The sequence below is a fragment of the Aythya ferina genome (assembly GCF_964211825.1).
Source record: "Aythya ferina genome assembly, chromosome: Z".
Classification (NCBI taxonomy): Eukaryota; Metazoa; Chordata; class Aves; order Anseriformes; family Anatidae; genus Aythya; species Aythya ferina.
In genome coordinates, this window is record NC_140299.1 from 55,572,753 (window position 1) to 55,586,501 (window position 13,749).

General features: G+C 39.1%; 1 long non-coding RNA gene across 1 annotated transcript; it reads left to right on the forward strand.

The window, feature by feature from the left end:
* The first annotated feature begins 4,297 nt into the window (after positions 1-4,297).
* Positions 4,298-12,405, forward strand: LOC311427767. Its single transcript, XR_014687541.1, has 3 exons — positions 4,298-4,537; positions 9,548-9,617; positions 11,319-12,405. It is a non-coding gene; the product is annotated as an uncharacterized lncRNA (long non-coding RNA).
* The last annotated feature ends 1,344 nt before the right edge of the window (positions 12,406-13,749 follow it).

Below are 13,749 nucleotides of genomic sequence, written 5' to 3' on the forward strand. Positions count from 1 at the left end.
TTTAGCCCTGGATGCTCAGGCAATGTCTTTGTATTCCTCCCAGGTTATCTGTCCATGCTTCCACCCTCTGTATTTTTGAGTTTGTCCAGGAGCTCATTGTTATCTACTCAGGCCTCCCAGCATTTTTGACTGGCCTTCTATTCAACGGGGTAGACGTCTCCCGAGCTGGGAGCAGGTGATCCTTGAACAATAATCAGCTTTCTTGAGCCCCTCTTCAGCCTTATCCCATGGGACTCTTCCGAGCAGAACTTTGAAGAGACCAGAGTCTGCTCTCCTGAATTCCAGGGCTGTGAGATTGTTTTTCGCTGTTCTTCTTGCCTAAAAGATCCTGAACTCCACCGTCTCATGATCGCTGCAGCCAAGGCTGGCTTCAACCTTCACATTCCCAACAAGCTCCTCATTGTTGGTGAGTATGAGGTCCAGCACAGAACCTCTCCTTGTTGGCTCCTCTGTTACTGTGAGGAAGAGGTTATAAATGAAATCCAGGAACCTTCTAGATTGCTTTTGTCCTAGTGTGTTGTCTCTCCAAGGGACATCAGGATGGCTGAAGTAATTTATTGCAGTTTGTGTCAAGATGGGAAGCAGGAATGGAGTGATCCTTGACAACAGAGCTCAGTGCAGCGGCAGCATGGGAGCTGTAGGGAACAGGGCTGGGGAGGTGAGGACACATTCTCTTGGAAGATGTTGAAGACTATGCATGATGTATTTTTTTTATTATTATTTTGTAAACAAGGAGGTTTATTTTGAACATAGATGACTCAGATTGTTGATTCACCACTCACTTTTAATTCCGTCCTGTACCACTGTGTATTCTGGTGCACTCACTGGATGAAAGGGCCACAGTTAAACCAATAGGCAAACCTATTGAGGTCCTTCACATAGAGCTGACCCTCACAGACAACACCATAACACATAGCTATAACTGGTTTTTGTCATGCGTTTCAAATTTCAGTTTTGTTCTAATGGATTTATTTCTCTGATTCCTGTCATCCTGCACCACTTGAAACCTGCTTTGTATTTGTGAATAGCTAACAGGGATGGTGCCAGTGAATAGTGCTCAGGGCTGTTTGGCATCATTCCTAAATCAGTGGGACCAATTATGTCTGTCATGCACATCAAAAACATTCTTTTTTCTTTTAGCATTCTTTTTTGCTTTCTTGATCTTTTTTAAAATTGTGTGATAATTTGTATAAATATTTATGCTTCCACTCAGATTCTGTCAATATATATGGAAATGAAAGACTTGCTGTTCACTAAAGAGCTTAAAAAATAAATTAGGATTCCATCCTTAGCTGCAAGTTTGGCAAGATGATACGTTAATTTGCTGGTTCTTTAACTTGGACTATAACAAAATTACAGGAAGAAATGAGGGAGTCACTGCATACCAAAGGCTGTTCTTTTAGCAAAATTTCCACACCTCTTTAGTAACTTGTTGTTTGCCCTGAATATCATAGAATACTAAATTGGCGTGAGTGTGAGAGGTCTATTCTTTCCACACTGTATTTATAGCTTGTTTTCTTCTGTTTCATGTAGATGAATATTGGCACAGCAGGTTCTGGTCTCCAGGAAGGGGTATATATAGGTTATATGGTTCTGAATTGCTGAGCTAAAAAGTGTATCAATTTTATCTTAACCAGACAAACCTATTACAGAGAGAAACCAGTGGATTCCTACTTTAGAGCAGTGGTGTTATGTTTATGAGCAAATCTGTTTTTGGCTGAGACATGAACAGGAGCTGGAATAAAGGAAATAACTTTGACCATATATAAAAAATCTGTTGTTGGGAACAGAAAAATGTGTTTGGGTACTTGCACCTACAGGGAAAGTTAAGCTCCTTACATAAACTGACATGCAATCTACTGTCTACAGACACCTAATTACTATTTCAACAGAATAACACAGTATACTGATGCTCCTCTGTTCTCGAGTAATCAGTAAACTACTAAATTATATCAGAATATTTGGTGTTAAACAAAAACTCTTCTTTCTCTAAACACTAGCATCTCATCCTCATCCTAGAGCCTTTGTCTGCAGAACTTACTGTACATCCAGTGGTGATCTATTTTTTGTCATTTTATTTTCAAATATTCCTACCAGGTTGAAATATCTTGCAGTGTCTGAGGCAGATAGAATTGACCACGCATTATAAAACCAAGATTGCATGAAACATGGTGGCATTAATTATTTTCGCTTGCCACAAAGGGGCTGCAGGAAGTTTGATCCATAAAGTGAGTTCTTCTTGATGTCTCCGTGTTTTCACCTGTTCTCTATTAGATGGAACATTCCTTCCTCTGATGAACTGGATTTTTCCAATGCTGGAAGATGTTATCTTTCATTGCACTCTGAAATTTCAAACAATGCTGTCTCACTAACCATACATTTTTGTATGAGTTTCATGCATCCGGACTTGTATGCTGGACTTCAGAGTTCCTGTATCATGTTTCTCACAGTTGCTTCATTCCAGCACATGGTAAAAGTTACTGTTCCACATCTGGGTATATTGTACAGAAAGATATGTATGCTTGTAATTACTCTTAAATTACACTGTTGTTTGTACTTACTGATTTTTATGGAGATGCTACTTGGAAGTTTAAAGAAGGAAGGGGTGGTAAACACAATTTGCAGGACTCCTGGGGAGATCTGGAACATCTGTCACAAGGGCCATAATGGTGGGGGAGGGATTTAAATGTCTAAATTTTTGGTGTTGCTTCAATCTACCGATGGAGTGGAAACCCAAAGTGTTGTATGCCAGCTCAGTTCTGTGAGAAAAATATGGTAATTTATTCAGCTTATGGTGGTGGTCATTAAATAGCTTCACAACAGTGAATAAATTTCCAAGTATGATGCTGTACAGGATTTCTCCTTATATAGCAACTTCTCCTAAATATTTAATTCTGTTGTTACCTTCTCATAAATCTCTTAATGATAACATTAGTGTATTACCCAGTTAATTAAGACATTGCTGTGGATGCAGGAAAGGTGTAAAGAAAGTCCAGTTGCTGTCCCAGACTCTCTTTGGTCATCTGTTGTGTAAACTTGTCCCACTGCTGCTCAGTTTTGTGTGACCCATGTAATTGTACCAGCTCCCCCTTGTATCACAGCTACATCTGCTCCAGGAAAGTGCCTTCCCTGTAGCCCTGTCGTAAATCTATGTATAGAACATCCTGTAAAAAGCAGCCCAGTCATCAGCTCCTCCACGCCTATTAGGAACTTAAATGTGTTGATTATTGCCATATTTCTTCTTCATTACAAGCTGGTAACAACTTGCATAATAAATCCAGTCTTGATGATCACGTGAAGTCTGAATTTTAGTATATGTTCTATGCAAAATGCAAGATTCAGCATCTGAAAAGGGACTGTACACAGTTCAAACACTGCCAGAGCAGAAGAAAACATTTAAATCTTGCAACAGTTTGACAGCTTGCCCATAGACTAAAGGTGGGCAGGAAAACAGACCAATGGGAAGATCAGAACCACCTCCCAGTTAAAAATGTCAAATCTATAAAGACCTCAAAAGCTGTACAACTCATTCTTTTTTCACTCTAAGGCAGACCCACTTCTGCTGAGTGAAGAAGTGTTTTCTTCTGAAAGCACTAGCACACACTGCTAGTGAGAAACGCGGCCTGTGCTGGCCTATAGGACTCCATGCTCAGACCAGCTTTCTTGCTATTTTATTTATTTATTTTTCTGCACATTTTAATGTGTGAGGTAGCTTGATGTTGGAAGCTCTAGATGTTGGAATCCACTTTTCAGCCACTGGTCTGCTGATACTGCCAAAAACTGCTGTAGGTCTACCTAGGTCTATTATCTAAGTGTGGCAGGTAAGCACAAAAACTGTCCGTATAGGTTGTGTGAGATAAAGGAAGAGGGGAATAATATAAACTTGGACAGATGGTGGAGTGTGTTGGGTAGATGAGAGAGTGGCATGATTTCTTTCCCATGATGTATTACGTTCCTGAGGAGGAAAAAAATATTTTTCAGGAACTGAAAACAGTTGGCAGTTCCAACAGTGACCCTCCTCACTAGCAGCTGGGGGTGGGCTTTCTCATGGGTCAGCTGTGACCAACAGACCAGAGAGGAGGCTGGAGAGCATGGGGTGGTGTCCTTGCCATGCACACATCCCCGAATGATGGGCATGGAGGCAGGTTTATCCAGCACCTATGCATGCAGATCTTCTGGTGGAGATCACTGGGAAGCCAAGGCCACCTGCTGAGATAGGCACTGCTAACAAGCACGTAGGAGAGAATATTTAGAATGAGTCACTAGATATAAAATGAGAGTGAGCAAGCGTGTGCGCAGGGAAGTGCTCATCAGTCACAGCTGCACTGCTTTTACTGCCTGGCACAGAGCTTACAAGCAGTACGTGAGCCCTTCCCTGAGTTTTGAGTCCTCTATTTTCCTGAAGTGACGATAATGGCTTCCAAGAGCTGTTCAGAGGCTGATGTGTCAGCCAAACCAGCTGCCAGCAATGCCAGCAGAGAACTGCACTGGTGCTAGCAGCAGACCTGATCAAATAACAGCTGCTCCTGATTATAAGGTATTTCATTTCTCTGGGAAGGGGGCAAGATACTAAATTTCTTTTTTTTTCTTCTTCTTTTTTCTCCCTCCCCCTGTGTTAACATAGCTTTTTTTTGAGATGTGCTTATTTGTAGCCAATGACACAGTGGGCTGTAAAAAAGGAATTTTGCTCTTCTTGTGACTTGGATTCTTGCTGAATTCATAATTTTGGAAGTTTCTTGGGAAGAGCCAAAAGGCACCAAAAAAACCCTGACTCCTATGTAGAAGGCTTCTCATGATGGGAAAAACATGTACCCCTCCCCTCTTCCCCCCCCCCCCCCAGTTTTGGCTATTGGCCAGTGGAAAGCTTGTCAGTATGGTGCATAGTCTAATAGTCACCTCTGCAGCTTTTAGAAGACCTCTAGGCCATCACAGAGTAATCATAATCTGCTCTCGTCCTATTGGCCTGGATGTTACAGATCCCTCTGTTCTCTGTGTTAGGAGTGATGTACCAGAAGCATTTTGTTATCCCAAGCATAACTGGAAAATTGAGGAATACATAATGTGATATGGCAATTTAGACTTTTATTTTATCATTATTATTATTATTATTATTTTTTGACCAAGGCAAAAAGTAATTTCTAAATTTGTGGGTAAAAGTTAAGGACCAGGACAATAAAGGGCACCTTGTGGATGGGGTCTACTGCAGGCCACTTGATCAAGGGGAGCCCATTGATGAGGTCTTCTGTCTTCAACTACAAAAAGCGTCACACTTGCACTCTCTCATCTTGATGGGGGACTTCAACCACCCACATGTCTTCTAGGAAAGCCACACAGCAGGCTGTGAGCAACCCAGGACACTCCTGGAGTGCACTGAGGACAACTTCCTTGTCTGGGTCTTAACCAACCCGTGTTACTGGACCTGGTGCTCACCAATGCAGATGAACTCATTAAAGAGGTTAAGATCCTAGGTAGTCTGGGCTGCAGTGACCATGCCTGGCTGAGTCTCAAGACCACAAGGTCTTGAGGAATGTGAGCCTGGCAAAGAGCAAAGTCAGGACTCTAAACCACTGAAGAGCAAACTTCCAGCTGTTTAAAGACTTATTGGATGAAATCCCCTGGAACACTGTCCTCAAGGACAAAGGAGCTGAACAGAACTGGCATCTCTTTAAGGATGCTTTTCTCAAAACACAAGAGCTGCCCTTCCCCTGTTTAAGAAAGCAAGAATGGAGGGTAGGAAATTGGGATGGCTGATCCTGTTGGTCAGACTGAGGCACAAGAAGGAAATGCACAGGCAGTGGCAGCAGGGACACGTGGCCTGGGAAGAGGATAGGGATGCTGTCCAGATGTGCAGGGGTGGGATCAGGAAAGCCAAGACACAGATGGAACTGAGCCTGGCAAGGGATGCAAAGAGTAACAAGGAGGGATTCTACAGGTGCATTGCCCAGAAAGGAAAGGCCAAGGAGAGTAAGCCCCCACTGATGGATGAGGAGGGGGAACTGGTCATGATGGACAAGGAGAAGGCTGGGATGACTTCACTGCAGCTTTTCAATATTTAAAGGGGCCTTATAAAAAAAGATGTCCTATCATAAAATTGATAGGAAAAGGGTGGAAGGTTTTAAACAAAAATAATGTAAGTTTAGTCTAGCTATTGGAACGAAATTCTTTACTTTGAGGGTGGTGAGACACTGGAACAGGTTGCCCAGAGAAGCTGTTGCTGCCCTATCCTTGGAAGTGTTCACAACCAGGTTGGATGAGGCTTTGAGTAACCTGATCTGGTGGGAGGTGTCCCTGCCCTTGGCAGGGGGGCTGGAACCAGGTCTTTAAAGTCCCTTCCAATCTGAGCCATTCTACAGTTCTACAATTCAATGACTCTATGATACTGATGGTTTAGAAATGTATCACCAAACAACTTTTAAAATAACTCCGAAAGAGATGGCATCAACTTGTCAAATACATGCAGACTTAAAATTGTTCTTAGTAAGATTTATAATGTTCTATGTCCTCTGGGGGGGGGGGGGAGTCTACTTTCTGATTTTTAAAAATTAGTTTTATTTATTATATTTACTTATTATTATTATTATTTTAAAGAATGTGTCTTCTTAAATTATAAGTGGTGTGGAACAACTTTTGTCAAAAGTTGCAGCTCTGAGGTATCATTGCTGAATTAAGTATCATGCGAAATTTCACTGTGGTAAATATAGTACAGAAGTAACCATTCTATGTGATGGGTCCTGCTTTCCTGGAAAAGGCTGAACACCTGCTCACCAGTGGGAAGTAGCAAATGAATTCCTCATTTCATATTGCTTGCAAGTGCATCTTTGGCTTTACCTAGTTAACTGTCTTTATATCAGCCCACATTTTTTTCTCACTTTTACTCGTCCTTTTCTCCTCCCTGTCTCAATGACAGGGAGTGAACAAGCAGCTGTGTGGTGCTAAGCATCCTACTAAGGTCAAACCACAACAAGCCTTAATATCCTGTTGTTTCAATGTGTACTGAAGGTGATGCCCAGCAAAAAAGAGTTCTGTACCAAATCTTTGGAGACCAGGTTATACAAAAAGATATGATTGCTATGCCTTTCATGAAAAGCATTATCTGCAATTCCTGTACTCCATAACCATCTCAAGCAGTTATTTCTGAGGACTTTTTGAGTATTACTATTATTATTTTTTATTTCTCTTTTCTACATGAGAAAAGCTACTAAGAATGAAATCCACAAGAAAGTTATTCCTCCTGAGTTCAGTTGTTGACAGAACTTTGCATTACTACCCATGAGCTAAACCTGTGACTTGGTACACTGCTTGATAGCATTGCTGTATTATAAAGCATTGCTTTGGTCATGGATATAAAACACAGCACTGTATGGGCTGCTGTGAAAAGAATCAACTCCATCCCAGTACAGTACTCCACTCCCAGCACAGTGACAGTTTACAAAAGACAGCATGTTGGGGGGGAAATGACAGCTTTTTAACAGAATGATTTATTTCCTCATTTTTTTCCCCCATCAGCCTGCAGGAGATTTGAAAGTAGGGGTTTATAGGCACTGTATGCTATTTAGAGGTACCTACAATGCAGCCAGTGGACACCCAGAACACCCAAGAATGTCATCCAGCTGCAAACGCCTTCAGCCCACTAAGTTTCAAGTTGATCTGTATGAAAGAGTATTCTAGATTAGACATAGAAAATAACTGTTCTGCTTTATATTGGTAAGGTTTCAACCAAACCACTCTATTTAGCTTCTGATGTCACACTAAATTAGCATATGTCTTTCCTGGAAAAAGTCTAAAGGATGAGTAATAATGGTCATCAGAGATTTAAAAGGGAAGTACTGAAGGACATGAGTTTGTATCATCTCATGGGGGCTAAATTTGGATATACGGTAGCAGTTTTGAAATATGTTAGAAGAAGGCAATAACTGATGGATAGATCTGATGTTAAGAAAAGGATGTAAGCATAGTTATATCTAAATGCATATTGTCTTGAAAGCTGTGGGATCTGTCAGTATGGTTTATCTGTAATTGAAATTGTCTGGGGCAGTGATTTGAATTCAGATATACTCTCTAGTTCTCTTAGAGCCTGTATTCAGTGAGTGCTGAAGGATTTGTTTTGTTTTGTTTTTCCTACTTTTCCATGTGGAGTTGCAAAGCGAATTTCAGTCTGGGCTCAATTTATCTCGGAATATGAATTTGTTTCAGATATAAAATGTTGTTTTAAAATTCTTTTCTCTGTCTAGTCAAAAATAGTAGCCTAAAAATATTAGACAATCCACCTCTGAAATGAGAGACTGAAGCTTAAGTGTATATATACTGAAATTTTCAGTTTCCACAGCCCAAGGAAATCCTAAACACTGAAACCTTTTGACAAGCACTTGTTGTGTCTTCTTTATGAAAAGGTTGGCTTTGTAGAAAAGGTTAATGATTCAGTTGTGCATAAACTGAGGTCTCTTTTTTTTATCCCTTAGTGGATTGAGTAACCTCATTGTTGACTGATACCGTGGAGACTTCTTGTTGTCTGTTAGAAGTGACTTGCAACACTATATTGGATGAAGCATCAGGTTTTATGGCTTTTCATCTCCCTTTGGAACCAAGAAGCACTTTCTAAAGGGGGGAAAGAAAAAAAAAAGTCACTGCCAGATTCCCAGCCAGTTCCATTTGTAGTATCTGGAAGTTGGAGAAGTTACACTGGAGAATGTTCGGAATTTTATTTTCTATATCATATTTTGCATCATATCTCTAATTGTTCATGTTTTTATTTTGAAAAGATTTCATATCACCTTCCAAAGTGATGTAGGAGGTAAGGGGTGAGGGCAAAACTTAATACATTCTACAGTGGCACTTGACCAGATCAGATCATGACTACATGATGAACAGCCTGCAGTATGAGATTTGCTGACAAGTGCCTGTTTTGCCTGTTATGCTACAGACTCTTCTTTTCTCTGTTGAGGAAAGTAATATAAGAGCAGTATTTTTTCCTTTTAACAATAAGGGATGACTGGAGTAATGCTTACAATGGATCAGCATGAAAGAAAGAAGCCAACATTTTCCTGCTACTTACTGGTTATTTTTACTTGCACATTGTTTGAAAGAATTTCCTGTGCTTGCTTTGTAGTAAGCTAAGTCAATATGCTACTTATTTAGATTTCACAGGCTTCCTTCTTCATCTGTGGAGCTCAGACCAGTCTGCATCTGACAGCTGTCTGAGAAGTCCGTATTTTGAAATGTGTTCTGGGGGTGAGAGCTGTTCTGATATTTCTGAGTACATATTCCAAAACAGGAATAATATGGCACAGACACTAATGATTCAACTGTACTACACCCAAAGTGATTCAGAATCAAATCAGGTAACAGTAAGACTATTTATGCTGCTAATTAGATTCATAGTAAGGGCATAGATTCACAGAGGATTTACAATTTCTATGTCCTTCTAATCTTTAGGTAAAATACCTGTATAATATAAAAAAGGAAAGTAAATTCTAATTCATGGAAGGAAAGTAAATTCTAATTCACAGATTAACTAATTTATTTATTTATTTATTTATTTAATGGACAGGATATTCCCTCCACAATTTGTGATAAAAGACATTTTTGGAGGGCATTTGCATACTGATGTTTATTTTAAGGTAAGTTTCATCTTAGTGCATTCAGTACCATGCTTTATGTATGTATGTATGTATGTATTCATTTATTTATTATAAGTATTCTGCAATTGGTTGGTTGATGAACAGGTTGATGAAATAAGATTCATCAACCTGCCTCATCAATCAGTGCAAAAGGAAAAAAATAAAAAATCACAATGGAGATAGCCAGAAGGTAGAGAAGGGTGTCTAAATGTTTTAAAGTTTGCATAGGGGATTATCATTCTTCTGTGACTGCCTTAGCAGAAAACTTGCACCCTTCAGTTCTGTAGGGGAGGAGAGCACAAGATACTGCAAAGCCTTGTAGGCAACTTATATATTTTAAATGTAACAATTCAGACCAGAATCAAAAATCTATGAAACATTTTTTATATGTTCCTAAATATAAATATTTCATAGACAAAGGTAGATAGATATGTAGATATATTTATATTCATATATGGATAGATATAGATAAATGTGTAATACATTTATACATTGTACCCTGCCTTCCACAGGGAATTCTTGGTCCTTGACAGATGGTTTCTGCCACTTTATGAATAATTGTTACAATTGCTGTCTTGGGCGAATTCACTTATTGCGTGTTTAAAACCCCTTTTCCTTACCTTTTGCACTGTTATACAGAATCTCTTTATTTTTTATGTATGAAATGGCCACACTGATTACTTGTATTTCTTGACTTTTTAATGCATGAATTTTTTTTTATCTGAGTTGTGTTTTACAGTAAAGTAAAGGAAATGTCAAGATTAATCTAATGTACATGCTTTTTCAATTAGTACCACAACTTTTTCTAGCTGTCATAATCAAGAAGGCTGCGAATCTAGCTGGCCTCCAGATTACAGGAAATAATTCCTGGTTTTATATCTATACTTCCTAGCAAACAGTTGGAGTTTACTGTGTGCTTCTCCATACATGATTTGCAGGAAGCATCATACAGGAGCTCAAAGCTGTGGAGAAGTTGTGAATGGAAGTGATGCATATAAAGGGCAGAGCTAAAATTATGTGTGTGGAAGAGTGAAAAAGCCAATATCTTACAACCAGGACACTTTAACATGAGGAGGAAGAATCTGGATTTATATGTAATTTTAAAGCTTAGCTATAATTAAAGGATTAATACAATAAGTACACACAAAGAGAGTACAAATATTTGTGATTTACATACCTTTTCCTACTTACTTGTTCCTTTAAATTAGGAAATACGTTGACCAACAGAAAACAAAGAATAAACTTCAAGGGAAAAAAAGGGGGTGTGTGTGGGGAGGGAGATAAGGCCAATGAATTTAAGACCAGGAGGAACAGGCTCAAGTGCTTCAAGTTTAGTGACTTGGTACATTATCAAATATGCCTAGAGTTTTGGTTTCATTGAGATGAGATCATCAGTCTTAAGCAGTGTTTTTCTTTGAAAAGGGCTGAGGTCATAGATGATAGTAGTGAACATTCATCTATAGAGGCAGCAAAAGCCTGGTGTCTGCTTTTGACAGCTTCTGTCATCAAATATCTGACACGTTCAATGTGTTCAAAGTGTTTGGTCTTTTTTTTTTTTTTTTTTTTTTTTTTTTTTTTTCCAAAAGTTGTTCTTGTTAATATTGTACTAACTGGGATATACCAAAAAGAGAGCTAAGTTTTAAGACACAGTAAACTGCTGAGCAACAACATTTACACTGATTTTCTTTTTTCCTCTTTTAGGCCACATGTTTTGGTTCTGAAAATCCAGCTCATAATGTGTGTGAGAACAGCAATACCTAGGATTAATGTGGAAAAGCAGAGCTTCCTTATACCTCTTGTTAATAGCTGAAGGCAAAAATAATCTGGATATTTTCACAAACAGATGGTGAAATAGTCTGATGGGAGAGCCTTCTCTGCCAATTTTAATCCAAAGTAAATGATAAAAGCTTCCTGACAGGAGTGTGCATCTGGGGTCAAAGGATTCTGTTTTTCCATGTCTGCTGGTTTATTTAGCAAACTTTTGTCATCACTTCTGAATTTTCTGGATGCATTCCACTCTGTTCAGGGCATTACATCTCCTGATACAACTTCATCTCTCTGTGATGTAAACAGATGAAATATGCATGTACCATTTTCTCCTCAAGTAGCTAAGAGCAAGAGGGGCAACTCTTCAGAGGGTTCATATCAGAAACCACAATAACCTTTGCTTCTCAGCTGCCCTGAACAGGAATTTTTTTCTATGAAACTTCAAAGCGTCCTTTACCTGAGTGTCTCTCTGAAGGAATGATGTGGTTGCACAGTAAAATGACTATACATCTTCCCAGCATCTGGCAAATGGGTGTATTTTGTTACAGAAATGTTGGGATGGAGTCTGGTTCTCTCGACACATAGTTACTTCCAGAAATTGCAGGTGTCTATGTATCTATTGAGTGTAATGTCAGAGTAACCCGTGTAACCCATGCTACATGTACAGCATGTAACCCGGAGGGACATATCACATATCTTCTGCTAGGTACCTGAGCATAGTCTGTACTGACCACAACTGGGCTTACGTCGTGTTAAGGCTTATATTAAGATAAAAATATGGTGAGGAGAGACAGGAGTGAGATGAAGAGACCACAAATGGGAAAGTAGGCAGTACTTGTTAAATGCAACCTGTCAAAGGCAACCTCTAGTTTGTGTCTTCCCATTAGCTCAGAGTGCACAGGGAGCTGCGACGTGGCTTCTGTCTTACTAGTCTGTGCTTTGATGTGCAGAAATTTTATGTAGAAATCCTTAGAGCTGAAGTAGCTAACAGGAAAAATAAAGCTTTAATGGTGAAATATCAGTCAAACCATTGTAGTGTAATTATTTATTTCTTCATCTGATCAACAAACAAAAATCCATTTTTCCCCAGTACTTTGTGTATAATCTGCTGTTTGAAATAATTTAGATACTGCACTGATGGGAGACAAACCATTACATAAATTACTCAACCTAAATGCACAAGGCAGTATGCATAATCTGTCAAAGCAATATGAAAATTGTTTTCACTTTATTGTTGTATATTTGGAATGTCCTGAAAGAAGAGTATGTTTAAAATGGTCCTGTCAAAGTATTAAAAGTCAGAAAAAGTTACTCCTCCAGTTAATAAAATATGGTTTTTGAGTAATAGTCAGCCAGCTGTGTACACTCTTTTGATGTGTTATTCAAAAGAAATAAAAATTGAAGTTTCTTATTAACTAGTATATTGCTCAATATCCAACTTTTTTTTTTTTTTTTCTTTTTTTTTCTTTTTTTCTTTTCCCCATCTATTTTTCATTTTACATAACAATATTGCTACAAAATGATTTTCTGCTCTTGGGACTTGTTGGTTCCTGCCAATAAATTAAGATTCTTCCCTCCTCATTGGGCATAAAGAAAGAATCCAAGACTCTTAAAGTCCATGTCACTATCAGCTCAGGCAGAGATCTCAGATTGCTGTGGAGGGAGACTGCTTTCTTTTCTTTCCTCTGGAAAATTAATGTACAATAGACAAGAAGAGGGAGGCAGAAAGGAACACAGCGATGTCTGTTTTTCTTCCTTCAGAAATAAAATTCCATCACAATTTTCTCAAATTCTGCACTACTCCTGTTCCTTTTCAAGCTGTGATTTCTGTAGGTAGGCTCTAAAGACAGCTTGGCTCCCCCTGTGCTGGGCATCTACACTGTATAGCCATCCCACATCCTCCCACTATCAGTGGTATGCATAGGTCTGCATCAGAATTGTTACTGCTGACCACTTCCCTAGCAGTGGTGTGAACAGGTTTGCAGCAGGATTATTACTGCTGACCTGTTTCCCTGTTCTCCGCCCCCCCCCCCCCCTTTTTTTTTTTTTTTTTTTTTTTTTATGAGACATGACTTAGTTGTGTGCCCACTTCCAACAGGGAAAAAAATGATTTTTCCCCAATCTGTTTCTCTTCCAGGTGAACTATTTATCTCTTTTATGTGGAAATATACAATGTTTAAAATAAATTGTAATGATGCTACAAATTACTTCTGCTACTATTGAGTTGATTTAAACTACAGCTTTGCCAGGTGTCCATTCTTCCGTCAGAAGCTTCTGAGAAGCAGAACTAGAAAGAAATGTGCTCAGATTAGTTGTCCAGTGCCTTAGCACCTTTCTGCCTTTATCATCTGCTAAGATAACATGC